At 40.0% G+C, this 27,396-nt stretch overlaps 1 protein-coding gene across 13 annotated transcripts in view; it reads right to left on the bottom strand.

The window, feature by feature from the left end:
• CHRM3 (cholinergic receptor muscarinic 3) overlaps nt 1-27,396 on the bottom strand; it is a 504,026-nt gene that overhangs the window by 264,554 nt on the left and 212,076 nt on the right. For all 13 annotated transcript variants that reach the window (XM_041747550.1, XM_041747554.1, XM_041747545.1 and 10 more), the window contains one exon: nt 17,614-17,676. The gene's annotated coding sequence lies outside the window, so the exon portion shown is untranslated. The remainder of the gene's footprint in view (nt 1-17,613; nt 17,677-27,396) is intronic.

Below are 27,396 nucleotides of genomic sequence, written 5' to 3'. Positions count from 1 at the left end.
TTTAAAGGACAAAGCCACCAAGGGCAGTGGAGACAGATGTTATTTTTAATGGGATTTTGTTTTACTTTAAAAGGAGCCTACGAAAGTGAACTTTTGCTAAGGGCCAATGACTTTTACCTGTCTGTACTTTAAATCACAGAATTAAACTACAGTTAAAATGGCTTTATAGTGAGATTTAGTACCTAAAATATATTTCTGATGGGGGGAGGAGGATGTTAAAGTAAAAAAAGGCAATTAAGGAAAAGGAAGGATTCTCAAATGCCTCTTCTGGTACCATTCTTGATGAATTGTTCACATAAGCTGCTGACTTTTCATTGCTGAATCATCAGTGTCCTTAACTGCTGAGGCTATCTTGTTACCCACTCACCTGACTCCTGAAATTCCCGGATTTTCAGGGGAAAAAAATTGGCAGGATGGTTGGTTGTACCTTGGTGTCTCTCAATTTACCTGGAATGTTCCAGATTAAGTGCAATAAACATTGTGGAGTATTGTTCCATTTTCTTTGATATTCTTGCATAAAGTTGGATAATTTTATGACAATAACAGAGAAATTGAGACATTGGAGGTATTCCATCTTTTGCTCATGTTTCACTGTAAAATGACTGTCTCCAAAATAATTGTATTTGCTAATTATGTCATCATGTAGAATTTTAATGGATTTGAAATGGTATATACATGTGTTAATATAGCACTCATAAAAGTTTGCAAAAATATACCTACTGGCCTTTCTTGTGAAGGATCCTTTTTTGTTCTTAGATCAAGTTTTTTATAGTAGAATATCCTTTCGTTTTTTTCCCCATTTTTTTAGAGAGAGAGAGAGTGGAGAGAGGAGTAAAAGGAGAGAGAGAGAGAATCTTAAGCAGGCTCCATACTTAGCACAAAGCCGGATGTGGGCTTGATCTCATGACCCTGAGGTCATGACCTGAGGCAAAAATCAAAGGTGGAATGCCTGACCGAGCCACCCAGGCACCCTTACACTTTCCTTTTCTTAAAAATTAAAAGCAAAGATTAGTTGCTCTTTACAAATTATTTCATTTTTCAAAACCAAAAATTTCTAATTTCCTATTAGCCTCCTAAGCTATTTTGAAATCCTAAAATTTAACAACCATCACCATAGAAGAAAAGAACTCTGATGTGCACAATCAACAAAACATTTCAAAGGTTATTCAGAAATGAAAAATCAAAATTATAAAAATGAAGTATGATATGTATGCTTAGAAACGTTTTTTAAATAATAGATCTTTTCCCATCATCAGATGAATGATAAAAGAAAATGAGGTAAATATATACATATATAAATACATATATATAATAAAATATTATTCAGCCATAAAACAGAACAGTCTTCCCATTTGTGACAATAGGGATGAAACTTGAGGGTAATGTGCTAAGTGAAATAAGACAGGGAAAGACAAATACCACATGTTCTACTTATGTGTGGAATCTAAAAAAATAAATCTTATTAAAAAAAGAAACACAATCCAAAACCAAGTTCATAGATACAGAGAACCGAATTGGTGGTTGTCAGAGGAGGGGGTTGTCAGAAATGGGTGAGGGGGGCCAAATGGTGAAAACTCCTAGTTATAAAATAAGTATATCCGGGGATATAAGGTATAGCATGTTGGCAACAGCTGATAACACTATACTGCATATATGCATGTTGCTAAGAGAATAAAAGTTAAATAAGAGTTAAAAGTTCTTAACACAAGAAAACAAAAATTCTTAATTGTGTGTGGTAATGATATTAGTTAGACTTATTGTGCTGATCTCTTCACAATATGGGTAATACTGAATCACTATATTGCATACCTAAAACCGATATAAGTTGTATATCAATTATATCTCAATTTAAAAAATAATAGTTTTTCCAACTCCTGTAAGCAATATTTGTTCATTACAAAGACTGAAAAGAAAAATAAAACATTTTACAAATCACTTACGATACCAGTATCAATATCACTTACTTTTCTTTGCATTTTCTTAGTATTTACTTTTACAAAAAAAGGGGGAATGGCATGAAGTCAGTTGTTTCATTTCATATTATTTGGGAAGCCTTTAGAAAGACTGTCCCTGAAGAGACGATATTTTAAGACAACACTAAGACCGTGCCTCTTTTGCAGGTTTTAATGAACTAATTTTGGAGATGAGAAGGCAGGTGGGCATCCAGCTCTGAGTAAGTGGGATGAAGGTGGCTAGTCCTCAGTTTAGAGAATTTACACCAGGAGAGAAAGCTGGCTTGGAGCCATGTGTATGAGGACATCCAAAGTATGTTTAATTTTGGACTCTACGAAAATATCTTGAAACCAAGGCATTCGAAAAGCCTTTGTTAGAAAGACTGGGATGGATGAAAGTATGATTATCTCCCATTCAACAGATGGAAAAAAACAAGTTCAGCCAACAGCCCAGGGGGTCAAAGAAGGGATGAAAGTTTTCGATGCAGTCTTGAGCTCTATTGTTAGATCTTGCAAATTTTGGTAAGAAACAAGAAACAGTTTAACTTTACTTTGCTTGGCCTTTTGGCCTGCAAAAATACTAAGGCAGGCTGACATTTCGGCTACAAATTTTGCAGCTGTGTAATCGCTGGGGTCTGGAAGACCTTACTATACTTGGTTCAGCTCTTGAATGCCTTTTGAGACCAAGACAATAGAACTTATAATTAGCAAACTACCATAAGTCTCAGAGTATGACACATCAAAAGAATTCTTCCTTTTTCTCTTTCCCTACACAGGGACATAAAAATAGAACAAGTAACTAGTATATTCGCACTTCTACTCACACTAACTTTAAAAAATATATCAAGACCTGGAGCTTGGCTAGAGCAATGCTCATTGAGAGGTGAGTGATTTTTATTTTCCTCTAATACTGAGGCTTCTTGCTGACAGGGAAGAGTCATGTTCCAAAGGCATCTGCCCCAAACTGTCCTTTTCTTCCATTCACAGTGTTACAAATCCAGGGCCTGATGACTTCTGGGCCACTCAAATACTGATTCAGTCTCCCTACTTCTTCCTGGTTCAAGCCAAATCACATACGGATGCCTTCCCTCATCATGTCAGTTCCCAAATCACAAACAGTGTATGACTAGCCATCACAGAGAAATTAGGAATTGAGCAGTTGAGCTCCTCCAAAATCTGGTTTCCACCTACCTCTACAACTGACTCTTCCTCCCCAGCCCGGTGCAATCTGGAGCTTCCAAAGTCGATTCTTCACCCTTCCTTCACATGCCTCAAGCTTCTCTGGCTCTTTTTTCTCATGCTATTTCCTCCATGAAGACGGCAACTCCCTCTCAAGATTCTATCCATCCCCCAAGGCCAACCATAAAAATCTCTCTCAGAAGCTCCACTGACACCCAACCAGATGCCATCATTACTTTCTCTGATCCTCTTTAGAAACCTTCCTCTATGCCCACTTACTTTTGTCTTGCTCTTTAAGTCAATGTGTCTTTTTTTCTGCTCCTACATAAGATGAAGAGCAAAATGATTAAGGATCCCTTGAAAGTCTAGGTCATTTTTTCAGAAACAAACTTTCTGGGATGTTTCCACAGAGACCTCTGTCTCTGAAAATGGAGCTAACTTCCTGTCCTCCCTATCTGTACCTAGAACCCACCCGCTCTCTATCAAAAGAGAATGTCATTTCAGTGATTCCACTATGAATTGCTAGCAAATGATAGCAATCATTTAGGTAATTCAGCACTTGAAGTTATTCAGCCTCTCATCCTAGGAAGATTGTTTCTTTTCTTTTTTTTTTTTTTTTTTTTGGAAGATTGTTTCTAATTGTGAAATCTGCTATGCTCCCTACTCCAGATGAGCTCCTTAAACAATAAATAACAGACTATCTAATAAACAATGTCTTATAGACCATTTCTCTTGGTTTCTCACATCTCTAGGCAGACTAATGAGACCATCCCATGATCCTGGGGAGGACAAGGGGGCTCGAAGAGGATAAGTGACTTGTCCATAGGAATGTAAGCAAAAAAAACTTAGTAGCAGAAGGAGACCCAGAGAAACTATGAGCTCTACTGCCAAGCTTCTGCTAAGTTTAGGACTGGGAAAGTAGAGAGAAAGGTCATGGTGAAACTCTTCTTCCTCACTATTTCCTTTTCCTCCTGCTCATCAGAAGGGAAATAATAGAAGTAGCTAAGATTTTTCGAGTGTTTACTAAAGGGCGTGCACTAGACAAATGCTTTACATTTAACAATCTTATTTACAAGAAATGATATTTATGAAGTGTCTGGAACACAATCCTATCTACACTTATATTAAATGCATTTCAGAATGTCTGGCCTTTTTCCTTTGACTTAATACATCAATTCATATAAAATTCCTTAATTTTGGGAGTGCCTGGGTGGCACAGCTGGTTGAGCATCCAACTCTTGGTTTTGGCTTGGGTCATGATCCTGGAGTTGTGGGCTCAAGCCCCACATTGGGCTCCATGCTCAGTGCAGAGTTTGCTTGAGATTCTCTCTCCCTCTCACTCTGTCCCTCCCAATTTTGCTCTCTCTCTCTCTAAAATAAGTAAATAAACCTTTAAAAAATTCCCTAATTGTAGAGCTTTCAATAATTAAGCATGGTTTTGTATTATATCTGTTTGTAAGAAACAAATAGAATGTAATGGCTGTTTTTTCTTTCTTCTTTTTTTTTTTTTCCACTGAGATGGAGTCCTACAGTATAAGCTACACAAGCTGCCAACACAGGCTTCATTTGTTCATTTATTCATCCACCATTGTCCAGTAGCTACGATATCCCAGGCACTGTGCTAGGTTTGCCTTTGGATCCTTGTGATTCCATTTGAAAATCAAGACGCATAATATACATACATATATATGATATATATATGATATATATACATATATATATTTATTTAACAAACTAGATTTTAAAGGTTTTATTTATTTGTCAGAGAGAGAGAGAGAGAGAGAGGGAGAGAGCACAAGCAGCGGGAGCGCCAGGCAGAAAGAGAAGCAGACTGAGCAGGGAGTCTGTTGCAGGGAATCCCAGGATCCTGGATCATGACCTGAGCTGAAGGCAGACGCTTAACTGACTGAGTCCCCCAGGCATCCCTTTAACACACTGTTTTTATATTATATTCATGATACTACAAAACACAATATTTTAATTAAGTAATTCAGTTTGCTTAGTTTCAACCATTTTGTATACTTGCTCAGATGCTCTGATATAATGTGGTAATTAATGTCACTTCCCAATATAAAATCTCATTACATTGAGGTAGGCTCTGCAGATATGTGTTCTGAAATCTGCCTCTGTACACACAAAACATCTGCTCACCTTTACTAAAGTGAAAATGAATAACTTTTTATTAAATTTATCAACTTCAAAAGAAAGGCTGGGCCTTGGTCACATTACCAGGCTTCAACTGGCTTCCACTTTGTTAAAAAGTAAGTTTTAAAAGGTTTTGTCTTCAAACCACAAATCACTTCTCTCTCCCCATTTTCATTGCTGCCCAGCAAAGATGTCTCGGACACTCACTCAGTTTCCTTTTCTTTTTATGCTCCCTTGTTGTGTGCTGGGAACTTTATGTGCAATTTCTTTCTCATTCTTGTGCTATTTGTGTGTGGCTGGAGTATCATCAACTGCATTTTGTACATGGAAACTTAGGCTCACAGAAGTGAAGGGCACAGATGAAATGTATGTAGTAGGCTCAGTTCTACAAACTGTATGGTGTTCTCTGAGTAGTGTCATCTTTCATCACCATGTTACCACAGCAGTGCTGAGGCAGGAAGAGCTAAGTGCTCGGCCTCAGCTGACGTGGACAGTTGTAATGGGTTTGGGGTCCTGGCATAGGAGTCCAGTCTGGCCCAGTCAAGTGCCTCCCACACCAGCGCCTCCCACACCAGCTGTGCCCCACAGCTGAAGTAAGAGGTAAAGCCAGGACACAGAAGTCTATCTGAAAACAGGCCACTGTGGTCAGTTACTGGGCACATGGCCTGCTTTCTTCTGAGGGGGCCTTCAAACTGCAAATCATTTAAACTGAAGGGAATACAGAACCCTGCCGAAGAAAAAAAAGTGATAATGATTGGGAACCGCTTCCTTTTCTGAGCCTCGTTACCTATCCACTCAGTGCCATCCATGCTCATGAAGTCTACCTTCCCTCCCTGCATCTGCCAAAGGCCATCCCAGGCACAATTCCTCCTCTCCCACTTCTCACAGGTCTTTACTCCTGAAGCAGCCCCCTCTCTCATCCATTATTGGTTTGTCATTCCTTCTGTCCTTTCTTCCTTAATCATGTCCACCATTTCAAAACAGACTTTCATATCCTTCAGCTTAAAAAGGCCCTCTCTGGGTTCCATGTGCCGCCCCTATAATCTGGATCACAACCACTACCGTGTTTCTTCTCCCCTGTGAGATCAAGCGGGCCTATAGCATTGTATATACCACCTACCCCTCCACCTCTGTTTTAAACCCCATTTCATATCAGTCTTTGATTTCTCTGATTGCCAGTATTTTTTATAATAAACACTATAATACTCTTATAACCAAAATGCAGTTGATCCTTGACCAACATGGGTTTGAGCTGCTTGGGCCCACTTACAGCAGGTGTTTTTTACAGTACTCTAAATGTATTTTCTCTTCCTTGATTCCTTAATAACATTTTCTTTCTTTTTTTTTTTTTAAGATTTTATTTATTTATTCATGAGAGACACAGGGAGAGAGAGAGGTAGAGACACAGGTAGAGGGAGAAGCAGGCTCCACTCAGGGAGCCCGATGTGGGACTCTATCCCGGGTCTCCAGGATCACGCCCTGGGCTGAAGGCAGTGCTAAACCGCTGAGCCACCGGGGCTGCCCCTTAATAACATTTTCTTTTCTCTAGCTCACTTTAACATAGGAATACAGTATAGAATACGTTTAATATATGAAATACATCTTAATCGACTGTTATGTTACCGGTAAGACTTCCAGTTAATAGCAGGCTGTGAGTAGTTAAGTTTTCAGAATCAAAAGTTATACATGGGTTTCTGAGTGCAGGGGGTCAACACGCCTAAGCCCTGTTATTGGAGGGTCAGCTATCTATAAAAATGTGTAAGTATACATGGCACTATATGGCACTACATACACACATACCGTAACCAAAAATACTGTGACTCATTACTACTGTGTGTATATGTTAGCATTGTATCTCAGCTTCCTAAATATCACAAACTTATGTGTGTTTTGTCCTTTCCTCATTCTTAAGACTGAAAGCCTCTCTTCTTTGGAATTTTTTTTTCTGGAATATTTTATGCAGGTACAAATTTATCACCAGGTCAGCATGAGCTCTCCTTGTCTTGCTGGTCGCCCCCATCATAGTCCTTTGCACTGTGCCCCATGGATCTCTAATCCATTGTGAACAATCTACCACTTCCCTCACATCTTTGGTTTAGCCTTTCCCCAATATCATCCTATTCCCTTTTGCCTTCTCCTCTTCCAACTTCCGCCTTTTCAGCTATCTCAGACTCAACTGAGGAGGAAAAGGAGCTGACTCTCCTCTACCCAGGGCCATTTCTAGGTGTACAATTGGTGTGTCTTATGCTTATTCTCTTTTGTCCATATCTTATGGTTATACTTCTTCTCAAAACCACTCCCACCTAAAGATAAATAGTACCTCTACCACCGAGGAGCTGACAGGACGGAGAGGCAGATAAAGATGTGCAATCAGTGGCAATGTAGAACAAATTATTCTAAGGTAGTGGCTTTCTAGGAGCACCTGAGGGAAAACTAATTGAGACCTGGAAAGACAAAAGCAGGAAGAGCTATGTCATATACACTCTGATGATAAATGGAAATGACCACAGTTAAGCTGTGATCTAATACCAGGAAGAAGAACCAGTGAGCTCAGGGCAGGGTGGGGCAGAGCATAGCACCTTAGAGCATCTTTTTTTAGGGGCTTGTGGATCATGACCACAGGGTTGAAGTTGGGAAGTGTGAAAAGTGAAGTTTGGGAATTAGGCAAAAATAAAATTCCATGCTAAGAAGACTAGTTTTGGCTTCTTTTGAAGTCAATGGGGAGTCTATTTCAAAGAATGCAAGGGTCAATATTTATTGAGGGCTTACAATGTGCCATTGATTATCTTTATAATACCACCTGTGAGGCAAGTGCTAACTATTTTTTCCAGTTTTTAGATAAGAAAACTGAGAGCCATAGAAGTTAAGTAATGTTGAAGGTCACAGAGCTAGGAAGTGGCTGCATTTGAATTATGATTAGATTTTCACTTCAGGAAGGTAAAGGGATGTGTCTGGTTTCAGGGTTGCACCTGGATAATGCTCGTAACAGTAGGGCAGACCCAGAGAAGCAGGGAGTGGCCAGAGGAGCAGGAGTTCAGTTCTGCTATTCTGGTTATGAAGTAGGTGGTGAAAACCTGTCCAGAGAGTTGTCTGGGTGGATATATGGATGTGGACTAGGCAAGGATGTCTAGGCTAGAGGCACAGATTTGAGGCATCGGGATAAGGGTTATAGCCTAAGCCTGAAGTTCAATGACAGGAGAATGCTGAACAGAGCTTTGTGGGGCAGAGAAGAGGATGTGCACTTATAGGCAGGTGACAGAAATTCAAGGAGAGGGAGTTCCTTGCAATCCAAGGAAAGAGAGAATTTCAAAAAGGCTATGGCAGCAAAACTTGCAGGGACCGTCAATAAAGCTAGGGATTGAAACTTCTTGGGGTTCCTCACATACAAGGAGATCGCCACTCATTTGGGTAACAGCATTCCCAGGCAAATGGGGAAACCAGAGGCCAGGCTGCAATGGGTTCTGGAATGCAGGAGGAGGAGGAAACAGAAGGAAAACTGGGGTCAGCCAGGGTTGGAGGAAGAGAAAGATGGAGACAGAAATGAAGAGAGAACCCAGGCAGCAGTGTTTGTTGACTGTTCTTTCTCTTTCCATCTCACATTTATAGATGAAAGGTGAATCATCAAAAGCACTGAAAAGTGTGAAGACACAGTAGAACAAACAGCACTGTGATGAGACTAAGTTTCTCCTTGTTGATTTCTGAGTCTATTCTTCCCTCGTTCCGGGGACAGGTTCCTCTTCAGTCCTTAAGGTCCTTACTCCTGATGAAACTTACCCACCTTCCATGTACTTCCATGTAGTGTTGCCCAGTTCATTCTCTTCATGTCAATCCCTGGCTCACGCTCCTTCAGCTGTACTCTGTGATTTTTCAGATAAAACCCAAGCTGCTGGGGCACCTGGTGGCTCAGTGGTGGAACATCTGCCTTTGGCTCAGAGTGTGACCCTGGGGTCCCAGGATTGAGTCCCATATCGAGCTCCCCACAGGGAGCCTGCTCCTCCCTCTGCCTGGGTCTCTGCCTCTTACTCTCTGTCTTTCGTGAATAAATAAATAAAATCTTCAAAAAACAAAACAAAACAAAACAAAACACCCCAGGATCCTGTACAATCCTCCACATTCTGCTCGTCCGGGTCTCTCCATATCCTTGGAGCCCACCTCGCCTGCCCCAACTCGCCCACACTAGAAATCTGTAGCTATCACCTGTCTTCTGCCCCATGATCCCTGGCAATGCCTACCGGTTCCTTTCTGCCCATGTAAGTCCTACCTTTGCTCCTGCCTCTATGTATGTCACCTCATCTTCGCCCTTGAAGCCATAAGGAAACATTACCTCTTGTTCTGCCCTGGCAATGTCATTAACGCATCCTCTTCAGGCACACATTTGAAAGCTCACCTGAGTCTATCCCTGTGGAAAGTATCAAGGATGTTGAGATGCTAAAGTATGCCCAAGACAACAACAGAGCCATGGTCTGTTTGCTACTTAAACTGCTTGGTTATGTTCCTTATATAGGGTCTTGTATCTAACACAACATTTAAAAAGTGTGTGGAACTTCTCATCCAAACAGGACTGACTGCACTGCATGCTCTTTAAGAAAAGAAGCTATATGAAAGCATGGGTATAGATTATCTAAGACTTCTCTTAAGAACACACAGCAGGAACTGAGTAACTAGTTTGCTGAAAAGAAAACTGGACAAAATTTGCAGTCTTACAACAGTAAGAAGCTGCATAATGGAATCCTCCCCCTGCTCACCCACCATAGGCTAGAATGTAAATAAAGCACTTGCAATAAGTGGAAGCTTTGGCCTTCCATCATCACATGAGATCTTTGCTTTTTCCAAGTCATTCTCATGTGTGCTTTGAATTGATGTCTGCTCATGGTTGCACACATGCTGTATATTGTTTGGTGTGAAGATAGTGGCTCTAGTTTTCCATGTTCTTTTCTGCAGTTTTTATTGTAATGAGCTCTTTCATTCTCTTGGAATGTGACTGAATTTTGGTTTGTTATGGAATTATGTCTGAAGCTTCCTTTCAGATAAAAAGTGTCCCCTACCTAGTTAAAAAGTGTCATCTACAAACTTGAATATTTATGAAATTAATCACTTCTCTTACTTTACCTGATAACTAGTTTTCTAGTTATCAAGCTGTTCTTTTGTTACAAGTTTTTAGAGTCATCCCATAAGATTTATTTTATTTTTGATTCCCATCACCTGATACCATTTGTGTATTTGTTTGAAATGGTGTTCTGTGAGATATTTTGATAATCCAATCAACCTCAGGGCAGCATTTTATTTCATTCACATATTAGATTTTCACTTCAGGAAGATAAAGGGATGCGTCTGGTTTGAGGGTTGCACCTGTATAACACGCATAACAGTAGGACAGACCCAGAGAAGCAGGGAGTGGCCAGAGGAGCAGGAGTTCAGTTCTGCTATTCTGGTTATGGAGTAGGTGGTGAAAACCTGTCCAGAGAGTTGTCTGGGTGGATATATGGATGTGGACTAGGCAAGGATGGCTAGGTTAGAGGCACAGATTTGAGGCATCGGGATAAGGGTCATAGCCTAAGCGTAACACATACTTATTTCCCGAACGTTCCTTTTAGCTTATTTTATTTTGTTCCTGGTGTGGACGTTCTTTTTAACTATTCCTCTGAGAATTTAGTCTTTTTTTAATGCACTGCTTTTCCTGGGTCATTTATGAAAACTTTTTAATCTAGTCCCACATAACATATTACAATCTTGCTAGAGAACTACTGGAATTACTACTTACCCCTAATGTGTCTTTTGGAACCTGATTGTGGGGCTTTCCCACACAAGGAACTACAGCGCCCTGGGTAGTAGGATACTCGCAGATGCCCTCGGAGCCCTGTGCAGCCAGTGGGTCTGGGTGGAGGCACCAGCCCTCCAGAGGGCAGGTGTGACTGAGCATAGGTTGGTTCTGAGCTCAGGTTGGTTCTGAGCTCTCATGGGCTGCAAGCACGATGGGGACACCTGGCCCTTGATGCCACTCTGCAATGCTCTGAGCATAGCCAACATGGGCTCTGCCACCTGGACATCAAGTTCAGTGCCCAGCCACACAGTAAGCTGCTACACTCATGCACAAGTGGCTGGGAGCCATGGAAGGTACAGCTGGTGGCTCAGGTAGACAAAGGACATGACAGAAAATTGGGAGGAGTAAGGGTGGCAAGAGATACAGGCCAGGGGATCCTGGGGGTGAAGTCAGTGCTCTGTGGCAGGCCTATGTCTGTCTTCACCTAAAGCAGATACTTCTGCCCAGTACTGCTCTGCAACTCAGGCAACAGTACCCCTGCTATGACTCTGTGGTCCCACTGTGTCACCATCTAGCTCCTAAGAGCACAGTCAATGTCAGCATCAGCCTCATCTGGGACCATGTCAGAAATGCCAAAGCTCGAGCCCACCTCGGTCCCTCTGAATCTGAATCTGTATTTTAACAGGGGTATACACATTAGTGTTCGAGAAGTGCTACATCCTAGAATCCACTCTGGGTTTCCTCTGTCCATGAAATGCCCTCAGGGAGTCAAGTTTCTACTAGATCAGGCTTCATATCTGCAAGTCCCCAGTATCCCTTGCCAAAGGCAAAAGTTTGCTCATTTTTAAAAAAAATTTTATTTATTCATGAGAGACAAAGAGAAAGGCAGAGACACAGGCAGAGGGAGAAGCAGGCTCCCTGTGAGGAGCCCAATGTGGGATTCGATCCCAGGACCTGGGGGTCACAACCTGAGCAAAAGGCAGATTCTCAACCACTGAGCCACCCAAGTTCCCCAGGTCTACTCATTTCTTTGAGCATAACTGGTTTCTTCACCAGATGCATACTTACGTGTCCCTGGGACCCAAGGCTGGCTAAGGGACAGCTGTGACACAGTGGGGGAGAGGCATGTTAGCATTTCAAGCTGAATGTCCACATGAATGGAGAGAGGCAGGGAAGAACCAGGGGAGAGAAGGGGCAGTGAACCCAGAGCCTCCAAATGCCCTCTGCCTTCTGGATCCACAGATAGGCTCAAGCTTATTTTTGCCCATCTGTGACTACTATGACCTTGTAGTGGAGCCCAAGATATGTGTAGGGTGATAGCTACAGAAGAATCTACGCTTTCCATGAAGTTTTAAAATCCTTGATACTAAAACAGGTTGGATTCCAAAATCATTTGCTTGTAGAAATTTCAACATAGCATTTGCCCGTCAAAGAAAGTAATAGCCATTAGATTCTTTAAACATAATTTCAATTGCAGGAAACTCTTGAATGACTAAAACACGTTTTAAATTTTCTGTCATCTACTTGTTCTTACAAAGCATCACACAGATAGTGACTGTCAAAACTTCAGACAGACCACTGATCAAGAATTGTAGGTCACTCTTCTTACATAATACCTGATAAGAAAAAGTTATATGTAATATCTTTTTAAAAAATTTATTTATTCATGAGAGACAGAGAGAGAGAGAGAGAGAAGCAGAGGGAGAAGCAGGATCCCTGAGGGGGGCCCGATGCAGTACTCCATCCTGCGATTCTGGGATCATGCCGCTGAGCCACCCAGGTATCCCGAAAACGTTATATGTACACTTCTCATAAGAACATTTGGAAGTATTTTATTGGAAAATTCTTTTTTTTAAGATTTTATTTATGAGAGAGAGAGAGAGAGGCACAGACACAGGCAGAGAGAGAAGCAGGCTCCATGCAGGGAGCCTGATGTGGGACTTGATCCCAGGTCTCCAGGATCAAGCCCTGGGTTGAAGGCAGCGCTAACCTGCTGAGCCACCCAGGCTGCCCATTTCCTGGAAAATTCTATATAAATTCAATGCCTAGTGTTGTTCCCAACACTTATTTAATCTACTTTCAATACTAAAAATATGTATGGATTTTTTTCCTGCAAAATTCCATAAAGATGGTCCCAAATCCTGTCTAATTTACCCATGTACCACACAAACATTACATATGCATAATAAAGTGAAAAAAATGAGAAGCATGTATCTAGCTGGACAGAGCTGATTAAGAAAAGCTAAGGTGCCCAGAACAGACAGGGTGGAGAAGAATATTCCTTCACCTTACATGCAGTAGGTCTTTGGATCACAAACATCTATTATTTCTGACTTTTATTAGAAATATATCCTTTAGTAATTTCCTTCCTTTGTACAATTTGAAAAAAAAAAACAACAGATTTTTTTCCCCTCACCAGATTGGCTTCAAAAATTTTTAAAACATTTTCCTAACATGTAATTAACATCTTCCAAAGACCCAAAAGTGCTGTCAATGTGCCTGAAATAAGAATGTAAATATTTTATAAACGGCTGTCAAATCTCAATTGGCAAAAAACAAAAAGCCCCCAAATTGCTATAATCTAACTACGAGGCTACATCATTTAATTGACAGATAAGACATTTTTCTAGTTTCCATTTTCCCATCCGCATTTTAATACATTAGCACGGTGTGCCATTCTGGATAGTCACAGTGACAATTTACTTGAAGAATAAATGAATTCTGAAATGCTCTCAGGGAGATGCCTAGCACAGTAACCAAATTCTGTTTCATGGAACATTTTTCACACTCAGTGTATTTGGAATGTCTGTTACTAACACGGACTGAATATTGGCATCAAGGGAATATTATCATGCCCACTTTAAAGAAAAAGGCAAAAATGCTCTTAGCAGCTCAATAATTTATTATTTCATCTTTTGGGTCTTCATTCCACAAGCATTTCTGATCATCTATGTGCCAAGCTTAGCCAATAAATCTATGTGAGATCCAGAGAACTGGCCTCTGCCACACATCATCACAGACCAAACACACTGCTGGGAAAAATACCTGGAATGGTCCCTCCCAAATATTTATTGCTATTTCTGTGTGCACGGCTATCTGTCCCTCCCCTTAGAAGTTTTTTGTTTGTTTGTTTTTTTCATCTTTACTTTTATTTTTTTCCCCTTCCTTCCGAAGCAGTAGACTTACTGGGGACACCTGTAAGCTCTGCTTAGCTTCTTTTGGGATATCTGACCTATGGCATTTTCTGCATCTACATTCATCCATTCAGTAAATATTTACTAAGCTTCTTGCAGGGAACAGGCATCTTCATAGGCACCATGGCTTTGGCAACGAAGAAACCCAAGGGCCTTAGATCATTCTACGGCAAGAGATAAGCAACAAACTATCAACAAATCTGGCTGAATTCTTCATGTCCTGCCTAAATCGCTTAAGTTGTAATGTGTACATATGTTTACCATATGGGGGGTATTGTAGTACACTTTACAAATAAAATTCCTAGTTTTTCGAAGGAATTAAATTTGGGTGCCTGGGAAGCACTCATTTCCAGAAAGTGGTTAGGGAAGATTGTGGCAGCAGAGCTGTGAATGTAAAGGGCCTCAGGATGGGGACGGGAACAGAAAGAAACACTCAAGGAACAGTATAGAGGACAGACACTGGTGCTGGGAAGCCAGGAGGAAGGTATGGGAAGGGTAAGGCATGGTTGTACGTTGTGCCCTTAATGCAGAGGAAGGCATGGGTTGAAGGGTTCTAAGCCGGTCCCAAGCAGGAGAGTAACAAGATGTGACCCGGGATCCCCGGACACTGGCTGCTGCACACAGAAGGGACTTTGGTAAGACAAGAATGGAAGCCAGGAGACCATCAGGAAGCTGATGAAGCTGTCCAGGCAAGACAGAAGGACTTGCAGTCACCACAGAAGAGACAGAAAGAAATGAAGGGATTCAGGATCACTTTGAGAGAGAAGAAAGGGACAGGAAAATCAGTGAGAACTCATAGCTTCAAAGGCCAAAAGGAAAGGTTGGCTTTAGTGGATACAGCATGTCCCTGGCATGAACAAAGGAGATCCGACAAGGTAAGCTTTTCTTTCACACAGAGAATATCAGAATATCTGACATCCTCAATTTTTAAATGAAGAACAAAGGTCTGGGGAGGTGAGATGGCATTTTTAAGCCTCAGAAGAGCTGGCTGTCACCTGCATTGCCCCTCTTGTATTTTCCAGCCCAGAGACTTTCCCATTACCTGAGCACCTCCTTCCCTGACCCAGCTCAGTACCTTTTTCAATATCGTGCATGACTTTCTTTGGAAAGGAGTTTCTTTATATAACTTATCTTCTACCTGCATTTCCACCCCCTTCCTGAACCCAGTAGGTATGAGTGAAGTAATAGAGGCTGTCAGAAGGAGAATATTTAATATTAGGACTGTAAGGGTCAAAAGCTGAATTTTGTGGCCATATTGAGACCATTAGTTCTAACCTTTTATTTCAAAAAAAATTTTTAAAAAGCAAAACCAACCCACCTTGGAATTAATATTTCCTTCACTTGCTTTCATAGGCAGTTCTAATTCACCTTGTTTTCCCCAAATTAGAGTTTGCCCTTCTCTTCTTTTTTCTCTTTTAATGTGAAATAGCCTCAGTTTACTTAGTTTCATAAATGGATAGTCTAATAGGAATTCTGTATTATTGAAGAGCAAACATTCAAAGGGCTAGTGAGCTGGCAATGCCACTGACTACCTAGCAGATGTGATCAGCAACAGCACAGGCTCCTGGCATATATTGTCAGGGTAAGCATCAAGGTAGCAGAGTATGGGGAAAGGCACCTGACAGGTCCAGTTCAAAAATCGCCTTTGACAACCTGTAATCATAGGCCACAGTTCTTAACATCTCAGGTTCCTCATCTGTAGATGGGTATAATCATACCTGGATGGCACTCTTGTGAAGATGAAAGAGGCATGTCTAGCACAACGCCCTGATCTGAATGTCCATGAATCAGCTATGTCTGCATTCAGCTCCAAGTGTCAGGAGATCTAACAAATCAGGGATTTATCTGAGTAATGCCACAGGAGAGTGTATGGTAAACTTGCTAGAGAGAAGGAATGTCATCAAGGAGTCAAGCTCACTTATGTTTCTTTGCCAACATCTCTAGCTGTGGCTTTTGTCCTTGGGATGATGAGATGGGGCTGTGCTGGGTACTAATCTGGTTTTTTGTGTATTTTATGATGTTTTGAGATCTTAAAAGCTGGCTGCCCAGGGATAGACTGCTTCTCCCAAGCTAGCCAGTCTTACATATAGCAAAGAACGTGGCACAGAGCACACCTTTCATATGTAAACCAAGCAATCTACAGTCTCAATTCTCCTCTTTTACACCCCAAGCCAGTATTTCCCCAGCCCTAAGTCATACAGGGCCAGGGACCAGACAGCCAGAGATCATCCCTCTAATCCAGACACCAACCACACTGTTCCAACTGGCCAGTCCTCAACCAAGTGCCCTGCCCTGCAAAGCTATTCCCACAGACCTTCCCAATAAAGGCTTTGACTTAGCCTTTCTTTCTGAAAGACTTTCTTTCTGACTTAGACTTTCTTCTCATTCTGTCTTCTGCCTCCAGGTCAAAGCTGGTGCTTCCTCAGGTGGCCCTGGTGGCAGGGAGTGGCCTTTCTCTCAGGATGTGTAAGTAATAGTCTCATTTCAATGGCACTGACCTCTCTGTGTCATCATTCAGTTACCTCTGTAAGTTAAAATTTGGCTACAAATTTTAGAATAGCTTTCCAGGTAGGAAGATGGAGTAATAGCAAAGAAAATGTTCCAAAAATATTCTGCTCTTGAAGCCCTGCTCTTTTATTTCAGGAATGAAATAAAATCAGGAAGGGAATAAACTCAAGAAGGGAAGCCCTCCCTGGAGCTCACCATCCATCCACAAGTCATTAGCCAGAAGCGACTTACATATGTGGCCTCAGTAAAGGAGTCAGGGAAGGAACAGATTTCCAAAGTAGGCATTTCACTGCCCTTCAAAACATCACAATTAGTATTATTATTATGGAAGGGTGAAGGGATATTGGGTAGGCTAGTAGGACTGTCTGCTAAATAAAGTTTAAACAACGTTTAAAGGAGATTCAACTTTTTCCCCACATTGCTTTTTCTTTATATTCACTAGCAGATTTTGTACAGCATTGTGGATAAAGTGATATAAATCAAGGGATAATATTTAAGCTTCTAAAAATTAGATGAGCTATAAGATTCCATATATGCTAAAAATTCAAATGTTTTGCATTAATTTCCAATAACCCCATATTGCTACAATTAACACAGAAATGAGTATTTGAAATAAAACAACTTATTTCATATTTTAACAAACATGTTTTCATTGTAATTTTGAATATTATCAGCAAACAAGCAAAAGAAGTATCTTAACTAAGGTGCAAAAATCGAGCATGACTAGTATATCTGTATTAAGATGCACAGGGAGCAATTATAATCATATTGAAACACACTGACTCAGGAATTCCTATTCTTCGTTAATGTTTCACTCATCAAGCCATAAATCCTTTTATGAAAGCAAAGAACTCAACCCCCCAAAAGCTCTTACCTTATAGTACCTTAGTGGAAGTTCTGAATGTCACTTATTCAGCCTCTAATCAGAATACAGGTGCTAGAAGAAATTAAGAAAATAAGGTTAACATATAGCCCTGGGAGGGGATAAGTCAATAGGGTACACAAAAGGATTTGAGGATGTCAGAAAATTACAGAATTTTCTAGACGAAGTGATCTCAGAGATCATGGTACCTAATCATCTCATGTAAGAGATAAGGATACACATGGTCAGAGAGTTAAGATCCCTGTCATTGGCAGAAGAAACATATCCACTGACTTTCTACAAAAGGCTCTTTGTATAGAGTTCCACTCCTCACACCCGCCAAAGTTCTGGTCACAGTAAAGGGACATAAAGCAAGAAGAGAAAACAAGAGAAGTTACACATTCCTTCACTTTATATGTTAGTGAGGGTACCCTCCTTTTTTTAGCCGGTGAGGACATGTACACACACACACACACACACACACGGTTAGCTCTGCTTAGCCCACTTTTCACCCAGGAATACAGTAAAATCTTTTTTTTTAAATTTAATTTTTTATTTAAATTCAATTTGCCAACATACAGTATTAACACCTAGTGGTCATCTCGTCATGTGCTCTCCTTAGTGTCTGTCGCCCAGTTACCCCATCACCCCGCCCACCTCACAATAGAGTCAAATCTTAAAGAAAATCCCCCAACCCCATTTCAGACACTGATATTCACATTTTAAAGTGTACAGAGCCTGACATTTAGGCCAGAACCCTAGGAAAGCTTTCTGAGGGTGCACTAGGGAAAGAAAAAGAGGCACCAAATTCCATGAGCAGAGAATGAAGGAAGGGTTTTCCTGTCAATGCCATCACTGGGTCAGGAGGCAACAATAGGTGCTATGGGAGAATGTGAGGATGGGAGTGACAAGATGTTGCTGGATTTTTAAAAGAAGGACCTTGCAGTTTCCTGGGAGGTGAAGGTGAGTTCAGAGGACAGGATGAAAGAGGCTGTGAGGTTAGAGGTTGAGAGTTCCTGGGATGTGTGTGATCAGAGGAGCTCAGGGCAGCCTCTGAGAGTATGGTCTACAAGATAAGCCTTGAGATGAAAAGAAACGTTTCATTCATAACAAAAAACAGATTCATGTTTTGCATGTTTCTCTTTTTTGAAGTAGCCATCTGCAAAGAATTGGGGCAAAGGGAAAGAAAGAAAAGTCACTGGTCCTGCATCAGTGTGAGAAGCACTGTCCTAGAGAGCATCTTTTTCTAGATGCTAGATCTCCTCAGGAAGTAACATATAGGCAACTGGAACTTCAAGAGAATATTTGGCCATATTGACACTCTCATTCTTACTAGAGGAAATGGTGGGAAAGTCACCAAATTACACTTTGGTGGGAGGATACAGACACTTCTGTCTCTGGTCTCTAACACATGGATGTTTTCAGCCATGTGGGTCATTGCCAGTGAGCCTAGACTTCACCTTTCACCACTGATTCCTTCTAGACTCTAACAAGCCCAAGGACGAGTAAATACCACAGAGGCACATGTCAGTCCTCTCACTGTAACCTGCTAATTGTCCCGCGGATAGTAGTTGCTTGATAAGTATTTGTTATATGGATTTTATCGTTAATATTAACAGTTATCCAGAACACACCTGCCTAATTTACAAGAAGTGCCAACATTCCTACATACTGGGATTTAGATCATTTTAATAAGTAAATACTTATCTCTCAATTAAATAAAGTCACACAATGATAAAACAAACATTAAAGTGTCTGCTAATAAAAAATATTCTGTTCACTAAATGAACTGGAGAACAATAACTGGGATTGAATACCTTGAAGTATCTCTGAGTTTCTTGTGTTAGATGTGGCAAAGCATTCATTCTGAAAACCATTGAGAGAACTAGCTTCACTCCAGCTTCAGATTACTTCTCTTGTAAATTAATTGCACGTGACATTCATTTAGGGGTAAGCTTCAAATCTCTGAGTATAGATGACAGGCTCTACCAAATCCCAGTAAACACAGTTCAAAGGTTATATAATGAAAATATGATTGCCGATTCCAGAGTTTGTTGTCATAATCATGCAGTTAGCCAAATAAAGAGGAACACAAAGCCTGAGACTAATAACTAGGGAAGGGCTGATGAGAAGCCTCGTTCAATAGGCCAACACAATACTACTTTTAGGATATATTCAGAGAGAAGTAGGCATTTTCGTTAATGTCCTTAAAGTAACAGTTTCTTTTTGTCACATCATAGGTATTTACAGACGTAATCAAGTATCAATGAAGTGGCAGTTCTGGACTTGTAGTATCACCATCTGAGCCGTCCCATTTCCTTCCATCTTTTCCAAAACGCCATTATTCGCCTACTTTCTAATTATTGTGAGCAGGCATACTGCTCTTATGCTCTTATTGCCTGGAAGACACAGAACACTTGAGCAGATGTTTTACTATCTGAGTAATGTTAACTCGATCCTCGGCCATCTGATTTAGACAGCATCTTACCTGCTCACAGCTCTGACATAAATAAGCTTAATTAACTAATTTAACTTCTTGTATTCGGCTGAATTAGAGCCCAGTCTCTTAGGAAAGATATAGAATATTCCTTTTAAATTTCACAATATAGCTTTAGTTTTTAACTTGCCTTATCTGAAGACCAAAATAACAAGTGTTTTGACAAAGTTGTCCCTGACAGCCTGTTTTAAGGGAATATGATAAACATGGTTCCAAAAATGTATATATTATGCTAAGTCTGGTTTGCATTAAGTTCTTATTTACAAACAGGATTCACTAAGTATCTGCGCTCACTCAGATATTGCATCATACCCTGACTAGTTGCCTTCAAAGTCTATCTTCTCATTTTTTAAGCCATTCCATCTAGACAAGGAAAGACAGAATTTTTTTTAAAGATTTTTTAGATTTATCTACCTGAGACTGAGTGAGTGAGCACATGAGTGGGGGGTAGAGGAAGAGGGAAAGAATCTTCAAGCAGACTCCCTGCTGAGGATGGAGCTAGACACAGGGCTCTGTCACACAACCCACAAGATCACGACCTGAGCTGAACCCAAGAGTCAGACACTTAACTGATTGAGCCATCCAGGTGCCCCAAAAGACAGAGATAGTTAAAATGTGTAATTGTTCTAATGAATGCAATTATTCATTCCTTTGTTATAATTCCCATTTTTCAGATGAGGCTTAGAAATCGAGTAACTGTCTCAGGGTTGTCCAGTGAGAGATGGGTAAAGCTGCTGTCCAAGCTTGGATTCTTTCCATTTCTAATCGCACCTAATTGTAGCAGTAACAATAACAGCAATGATGACTATTTACCAAATGCTCGCCATCCTCCAGGTGCTACAGCAAGCCCTTTATACACACCCAATCATGTCATCATTACAGCCCTATCTATTGTCTACATTTTATAGATAAGGAAGTAGCTGCCTGTTTGCCCTGCGTAGGGGAACTGCAGCTCTATCAGGATCATTGAGACAAAATTTGGTGCTGCTTCATCTTTATCCATTCACCCTTCCCCTTCGCTTCCCATTCCTTTTTATTTTAGTTCATTCAAGACAAAATTAACACAATTCCTGGTTTGAATGGGCCGTGGTACAACAGGTCCAGCAATATCTACATTTTTGAGATGTTGCTTTGCCTATTTTGATAGTCAGTGGGGTTCAGCCAGAGCAGCACAATGAGATCTCTTAGTGGACACTGAGCACTCTAAGACAGACAGCCTCTACCTGGGTATTCCTGAGAACATAATCCTCTGGAATGGAAGTGACAGTAAGTGGGAATAGCATTCTTTGGGGTTTGCTGTCTAGGAGAGCTACCACACTGCAGTGTCTGAGAAGTCACTGCAAAACCAGGATAATGTCCAGTGGGCCAGGTTGATGGAAAACACAATTTCAGAAGTCTTCAGGGCAGGCTGCCTACTCATCATCAGGATGGTAGCAGACTGAGTGACTCACATGAGCTGACGAGACCTCAGCCAGCTGCTGGGAACATGGGCAAGGTTTACCATTCTGCAGTGAGTGCACTGGTAGTGGTGCAGCAGATCACCGAGTCCCTTGCTTTCAGAGGTGTGTTGAGGTAGGGGTTGGGGGTCATCAATTTTAAGTAAGAACTAGGGGAGCAAACTAGGATTTGAAGGCAATGAACTGTAAATATTGTCTCACCAAGACCCTAGACGTCTAAGTTTTACCTAGACCTCTCAGAGGTCACACAATTCCCAGAAGCCGCCAAGCAGAGGGGATGAATCTGCTTATTCTCTGCAACTGGGCAGGGTGGAGTCTTACTGGCTGGCAGTTTTCAATTCTTACTCTGGGAGCCTGAGATCAGCAAGAGTGGCCACCAAGATTCTTATAAAGTCTCATTACGCCAAGAGTTTGGGAATTTTGATGCAGAATCAACAATTAAATGAAGAGAAAAGAACTGCTCTCCATTTCACTTTTGGTAGAAAACAGGAATGGAGAAGAAAACTTTACCCTATCTGTGGCAAAGAACGGCTTCTCCATCCAATTTCCACAGACCTAATCTTACACAGTGGAGATAAAAGTTGGGAGGCTGGATTCGACTAGATGTAGAAAACAGTGTGAAGAGTACTATCCAAACTTTGTAATTTCACATTTCTCTGTACACAGGAGAGGTAACAAAATGGAACTTCTTTAATAATATTAACACTGTTGGCTGACTCTCTAATTAGATGTGATTCTCTTGTTTTCTTTCATTTTTTCTTATAAATTAGAAGAAAAAGTCTTTACTATCAACAAACTAGTATTTCTACAGGGCCAGTTAAATAATAGAAGCTGTTGTTTACCAGAATTTAACACATTTAACCAGTTCTTGCAGCATTAACTATCTTAAAAAGCAAAAAAGGTAGAGTTTTAAAAGTCACTTTTGAGAAAGATATACATACATACTTCACATTTTATGTTAAATATGAAGACATCTTAACAATTTAATGAAATAATTCATGACCTTCTAAAATAAGATTCTATAGATTATGCCTGCTGGCTTGAGTAGGCAGTTAAATGTCAGTTCAATTTTTTTCTTTTACCAAAAGACACAGTGAAAACTTAGAAGGGAGAAACTTAGCATAACAAAAATATACACAAATTTAGTATCCCATAGTATCCTACGTTTGTTTTTCTTCCTGTCACAGACTGAATTTTATCCCTCTCAAACTCATATGCTGAAAGCCTTAAGCTCCCAATGTAACTCCATCTGGGGATAGAACCTTAAAGAGGTAACAATGGTTAAATAAGGTGACAAGGATGGGACCCTAATCCCATAAGATTGGTGTCCTGATAAGAAGAAGAAGAGGAGCCCTGGGTGGCTCAGTTGGCTAAGCATCTGACTCTTAATTTTGGCTGAGGTCATGATCTCAGGGTCATGAGATGTAGCCTTGTATCAGGCTCTGCACTGAGCATGGAGTCTGTTTGGGATTCTTTCTCTCTCTCTCTCTCCCTTAATTCCTTTCATAACATAATCAATCTGAAGGCAATACATAGCAATAAATAATATGTGGACCCTATATCTAAATTAGAGTGAAAGAGTCATTTGCTGCATGTGATTCATTATGATATTTCTAAAACTGTTAAGGTAGGTTGATCAAAACATAATCTGTATTACTAGTGGGAATGAGGTGGGAAGGAAAAGGAGCCATGGGTTTATCCATTTTCACTTTTCCTTTTATATAGAAAAACTATTATATTCCATCTTTTAATCACCTTTGGATATGGAGGTATTTATGAGTTGATACATCCATTTATAGGTAAACCTAGGAAACTAACTTATCTATAATTTCAAGGAGTCTATGGAATCAAAGCAGAAAGCATAACGTAGGGGCAGGAGGCTCTTCTGTTCACCCAGAGTCCACCATTAATTTTTGTTCTGGAGCCTTCATCTTGGTCGGCCTGAATTCCAGGCAACCTAATGATTTAGAAATGTAATTACATGGCCATTCATGCACAATAGTACATAATAAAATATTTTCTATTTTTTAGCTATAAAGTAATAAAGCTCACTTAATAATCCAAAACATACCTAGTTATATAAGGAGAAAAAATAAATGATTTTTGTCTTTCCCTCATTCTCATGCCCAAGTTCAACCCCCATGAATTTAATAGTTTGATGTTTATTTCTCCTTATGCTTTGTCTTATCATTCAGCATACCCATTTTTTTATTATTATCCTACTTTTCATATCACTATGCATATGCTCTTCTCAGTAAACAGTGCAATACATACTCCTCATCAATCCATATGCATCTAACTCATGCTTCGTGAGAGCTGATGAACCCACCTCAGCATGAAGTGCCAAATTTTATTCAATCCTTTTACCATTTCGATCCTTTTACCATATATGAGATTAGGACTGTTTCATTTTTTTCTATTAGACACAATTTAGCAATAGCCATCTTTGTGTATATGTATGTTCATTTTGTAGGTATATATCCCTAAAGCTGTAATTTATGAATTAAGGGGTCTTCATATTTTATATGTAAGCAGATAATGTCTATTACTTATCAAAAAGGTCGTAGTAATTTTATTTGCCATTGTCCATAATTGTGTATTGTCTCTAATCGTGTATTATCTCTCTTTCTATTAATCAATGAATAAATCTATATTATTTTTGGCAAGAAAATCCATGTTTTCAGAGTTATCTCTTTATTAACCTGTTGGGCCTCAGAAAGAGTTTTGTACTAATGGCACCCTGTAAATAATCTTTGGCCAATGTTCCAATGTTGTGGCATAAGAGGGAGATAGCCCTTGGAAAATATATTTTAGGAAAAGCAACTGTAACTACTATTCAGAGAAAGAATGTAGAAAGGTGTTGCACTGAGTGAAAACAAGTAAATGCTCCATTCAGTAAGTTGCTCTACATGGGAAAATACATTCTGATTCATAAAAGGCATTTCTAATATTTTATCCATAATACTATAATTTTAAAATGTCTAACCCAACAAATGGTTTCCTGTATTCTTTAAAAGTTCAAAGGAAAATCTATACCAAAGGAAAAGGTCCAGTCTTGAAGTTCTTTTATTTTATAAACAATATTATATTACTAAAATGCTACCCTTCAGCCAGAAATGGCTCAGTTCACACACTGGAAATGTTAATCACCTTTTCTTCAGGTAACTGTTCCTCAGTCCCTACTCAGGTGGCTTGAATTATAGTCCTTAAATCTCAATCTTTCTCTCTGTCTCTGAAGTTAAGTCATAATAGGACTGTGAAAGCTGGAAAGGAGTATTTTTTATTTTTGGTCGAACCAGTGTTAAAAAGCCTGATCAAATAACAACAATGTTTATACGGATGAATTTTAAAGGGGAAAAATGTGCCTAGAGTCTAGATTCTTTTTTTTAAGGTTTTATTTATTTATTCATGAGATTCATGAGAGACACAGAGAGAGAGGCAGAGACATAGGCAGAGGGAGAAGCAGGCTCCCTGCAGGGAGGCCAAGGCAGGTCTCCATCCCAGGACTTGGGGATCATGCCCTGAGCCGAAGGCAGAGGTTCAACCACTGAGCCACCCAGGTGCCCCATAAAGGAATCTTTTGGGGGCTTCCATTAGGCATCTGCAAAATTTCTACAGGAATGAGGACACGTGTACAAAAGCGATAGGAAATACTACGTCTAAAGGATAACATGGCTGCATTTTGAATGATGGGAATCTGTGTGATTTTTTTTCTACACGACATTCCAGTTTTCAACTTTTTAAAAATCTAAGCAGATATTATTCTGATATCAAAGTCATCTGAAACAAATCCCCTACAATAATATGAAGGCTGAGCACTTCTAATTCAGACAGTATCCTCCCTGCCTGACACCTTCTCTGAGCTTCTTCTTTCCCCACACTCCTGCTCTGGGCTGTTAGCTTCATCTGCGGTTACCATGCTCCCTGTAATTAAATTAAGCCTACTTTCTATTCATGTATCTGGCTCTTACACAGGATTGTAGGTAAGGACTGTGTGCCCCAAATGTTCCCTTAAGTGTACAATGCTTCCCAAGTAGACAAACAGCTAAGATCAGAGGAAATAATGAAGTCACGCCTGGCAAATTCTTCTAGCAGGCACTTCTCAGAGTATCTTACAGCTAAGGCAGATTCCTCAGGAATATAGTTTATCAAACAAACTAACAGAGGCAAAAAAATTTAACTGCAGGAAGAATCTGAGATTTATAAATTCTTCTATAAGATACCAGATAAGCAGGATACCTAGAGACACTGTCACGAAACAATAGTAGTGTAGGGACATGAAAGGGACTATCCTACACCATTCAAATCCAGATACAAAAAAAACCTCCAGTGGAACACTACAGTGGTCATCTAGCTACGGATTGTTATCCAGTGTGTGTGTGTGTGTTTGTGTGTGTGTGTGTGTGTGTGTGTGTGTGTAGCAAAGGAAATTAGCATTAAACTATCATTCACAGTGTACTGTATATAATATGCATATACAAATAAAGACATTTTAACATTATACTGGAGATTCAAAACTTTTGGCATAGAACTATCATTTATATAAAAATTAACTCTTGCTGGCATTGTCACAGTGAGCCACCCTAACTGGATTCTGATAAATGACCTACGGAATACTGTTTAGAGTAGACAAAAGCAATCAGACGCCTCTTCACAGGCGTTTACAACATTTTCTGAGCTGTACCTCCTAGTACCTCCAAAATATTCAAAAAAGAGATTTGGTGCTCAAATAAAGCTGGGAACTACTGGGTTAAAGAATACATTACCATCATCTTTACATCAGGATCATTCAGAAATTAAAAGGGAGACGCACATTATGAATTTTATAAAGGCAGATGCATTATGATGCTTGCTTTTACAATTTTTTTTGGTCACGTGAGTTTCTCTTAGGGGAACTAAGGTAAATGCTGCATTGCACAGCTCAGGATTTTTTTCTACTTTGGTACAGAAAAAAAAAGATATATTTCTTTTATAGCCGAGGTTGAAATTGAATTTGCTCTTCAGTCTGGATTAGTATTTTCCCCCAAATTCATAGACTCTATAACATCATGAAAAATAAATTTGTCTTTCCCAAAAGAGAATATGGCATGTTGTACTGCACAACAAAAACTAATTGATTTGGAATAGAAAAAAAATGCAATAACCATATTCGAAATACATATTTTCAAATACCACATTTTGACATGTAACCATGATATTCTAGGATAGACTCTTGAAAGTCAAATGAGCTCCTGAAACTGTATTTAGCTAAAATTTCAACCTCCTATATTTGGAAAAGGTCAATTTTGAAGTGATGAATTAGAATTTTGAAAATTCCTATTGTACAGCTGTTCTTGGGAAATATAATGCTGTTGGTGATGGAAAAAAAACATTTAATCAGTTCTCCCTGGAGTTTTCTTGTAAAATATCTTTCAGAAAACGATCAAATGTTCTGAGTTAGTATCGCGTTTCCCTGCTGGATTCAACAATATCTTTGGAGGAAACCTGGGTAGCTCAGTGGTTCGGTATCTGCCTTTGGCTCAGGTAGTGATCCTGGGATACTGGGATCAAGTCCCACCTCGGGCTCCCCACAGAGAGCCGCTTCTCTCTCTCTGTGTCTCTCATGAATAAATAAATTTAAAACAACAACAACAATATCTTTGGAAGGTAGATGGTTAACATATATTGCCTTCTAATAACCAAGGCTATGCCTTTCTAAATCAGAAGCAATTTGAAGGATTCCTATAGCCAACATGCTAAAAAAAGTTCTAAAAACTAAAAAAAGTTCTTTCCATCACAAAGAAGTGGCTTTTCTCCCAGCTGAGGCCATGGGAGGAGCTGATTTCCTAATTGATGGCTGAA

This window comes from Vulpes lagopus, chromosome 3 (assembly GCF_018345385.1).
Source record: "Vulpes lagopus strain Blue_001 chromosome 3, ASM1834538v1, whole genome shotgun sequence".
NCBI classification, from domain to species: domain Eukaryota; kingdom Metazoa; phylum Chordata; class Mammalia; order Carnivora; family Canidae; genus Vulpes; species Vulpes lagopus.
Note: the sequence above shows the minus strand (reverse complement) of the source record. Positions and strands in the feature narration are given on the sequence as shown.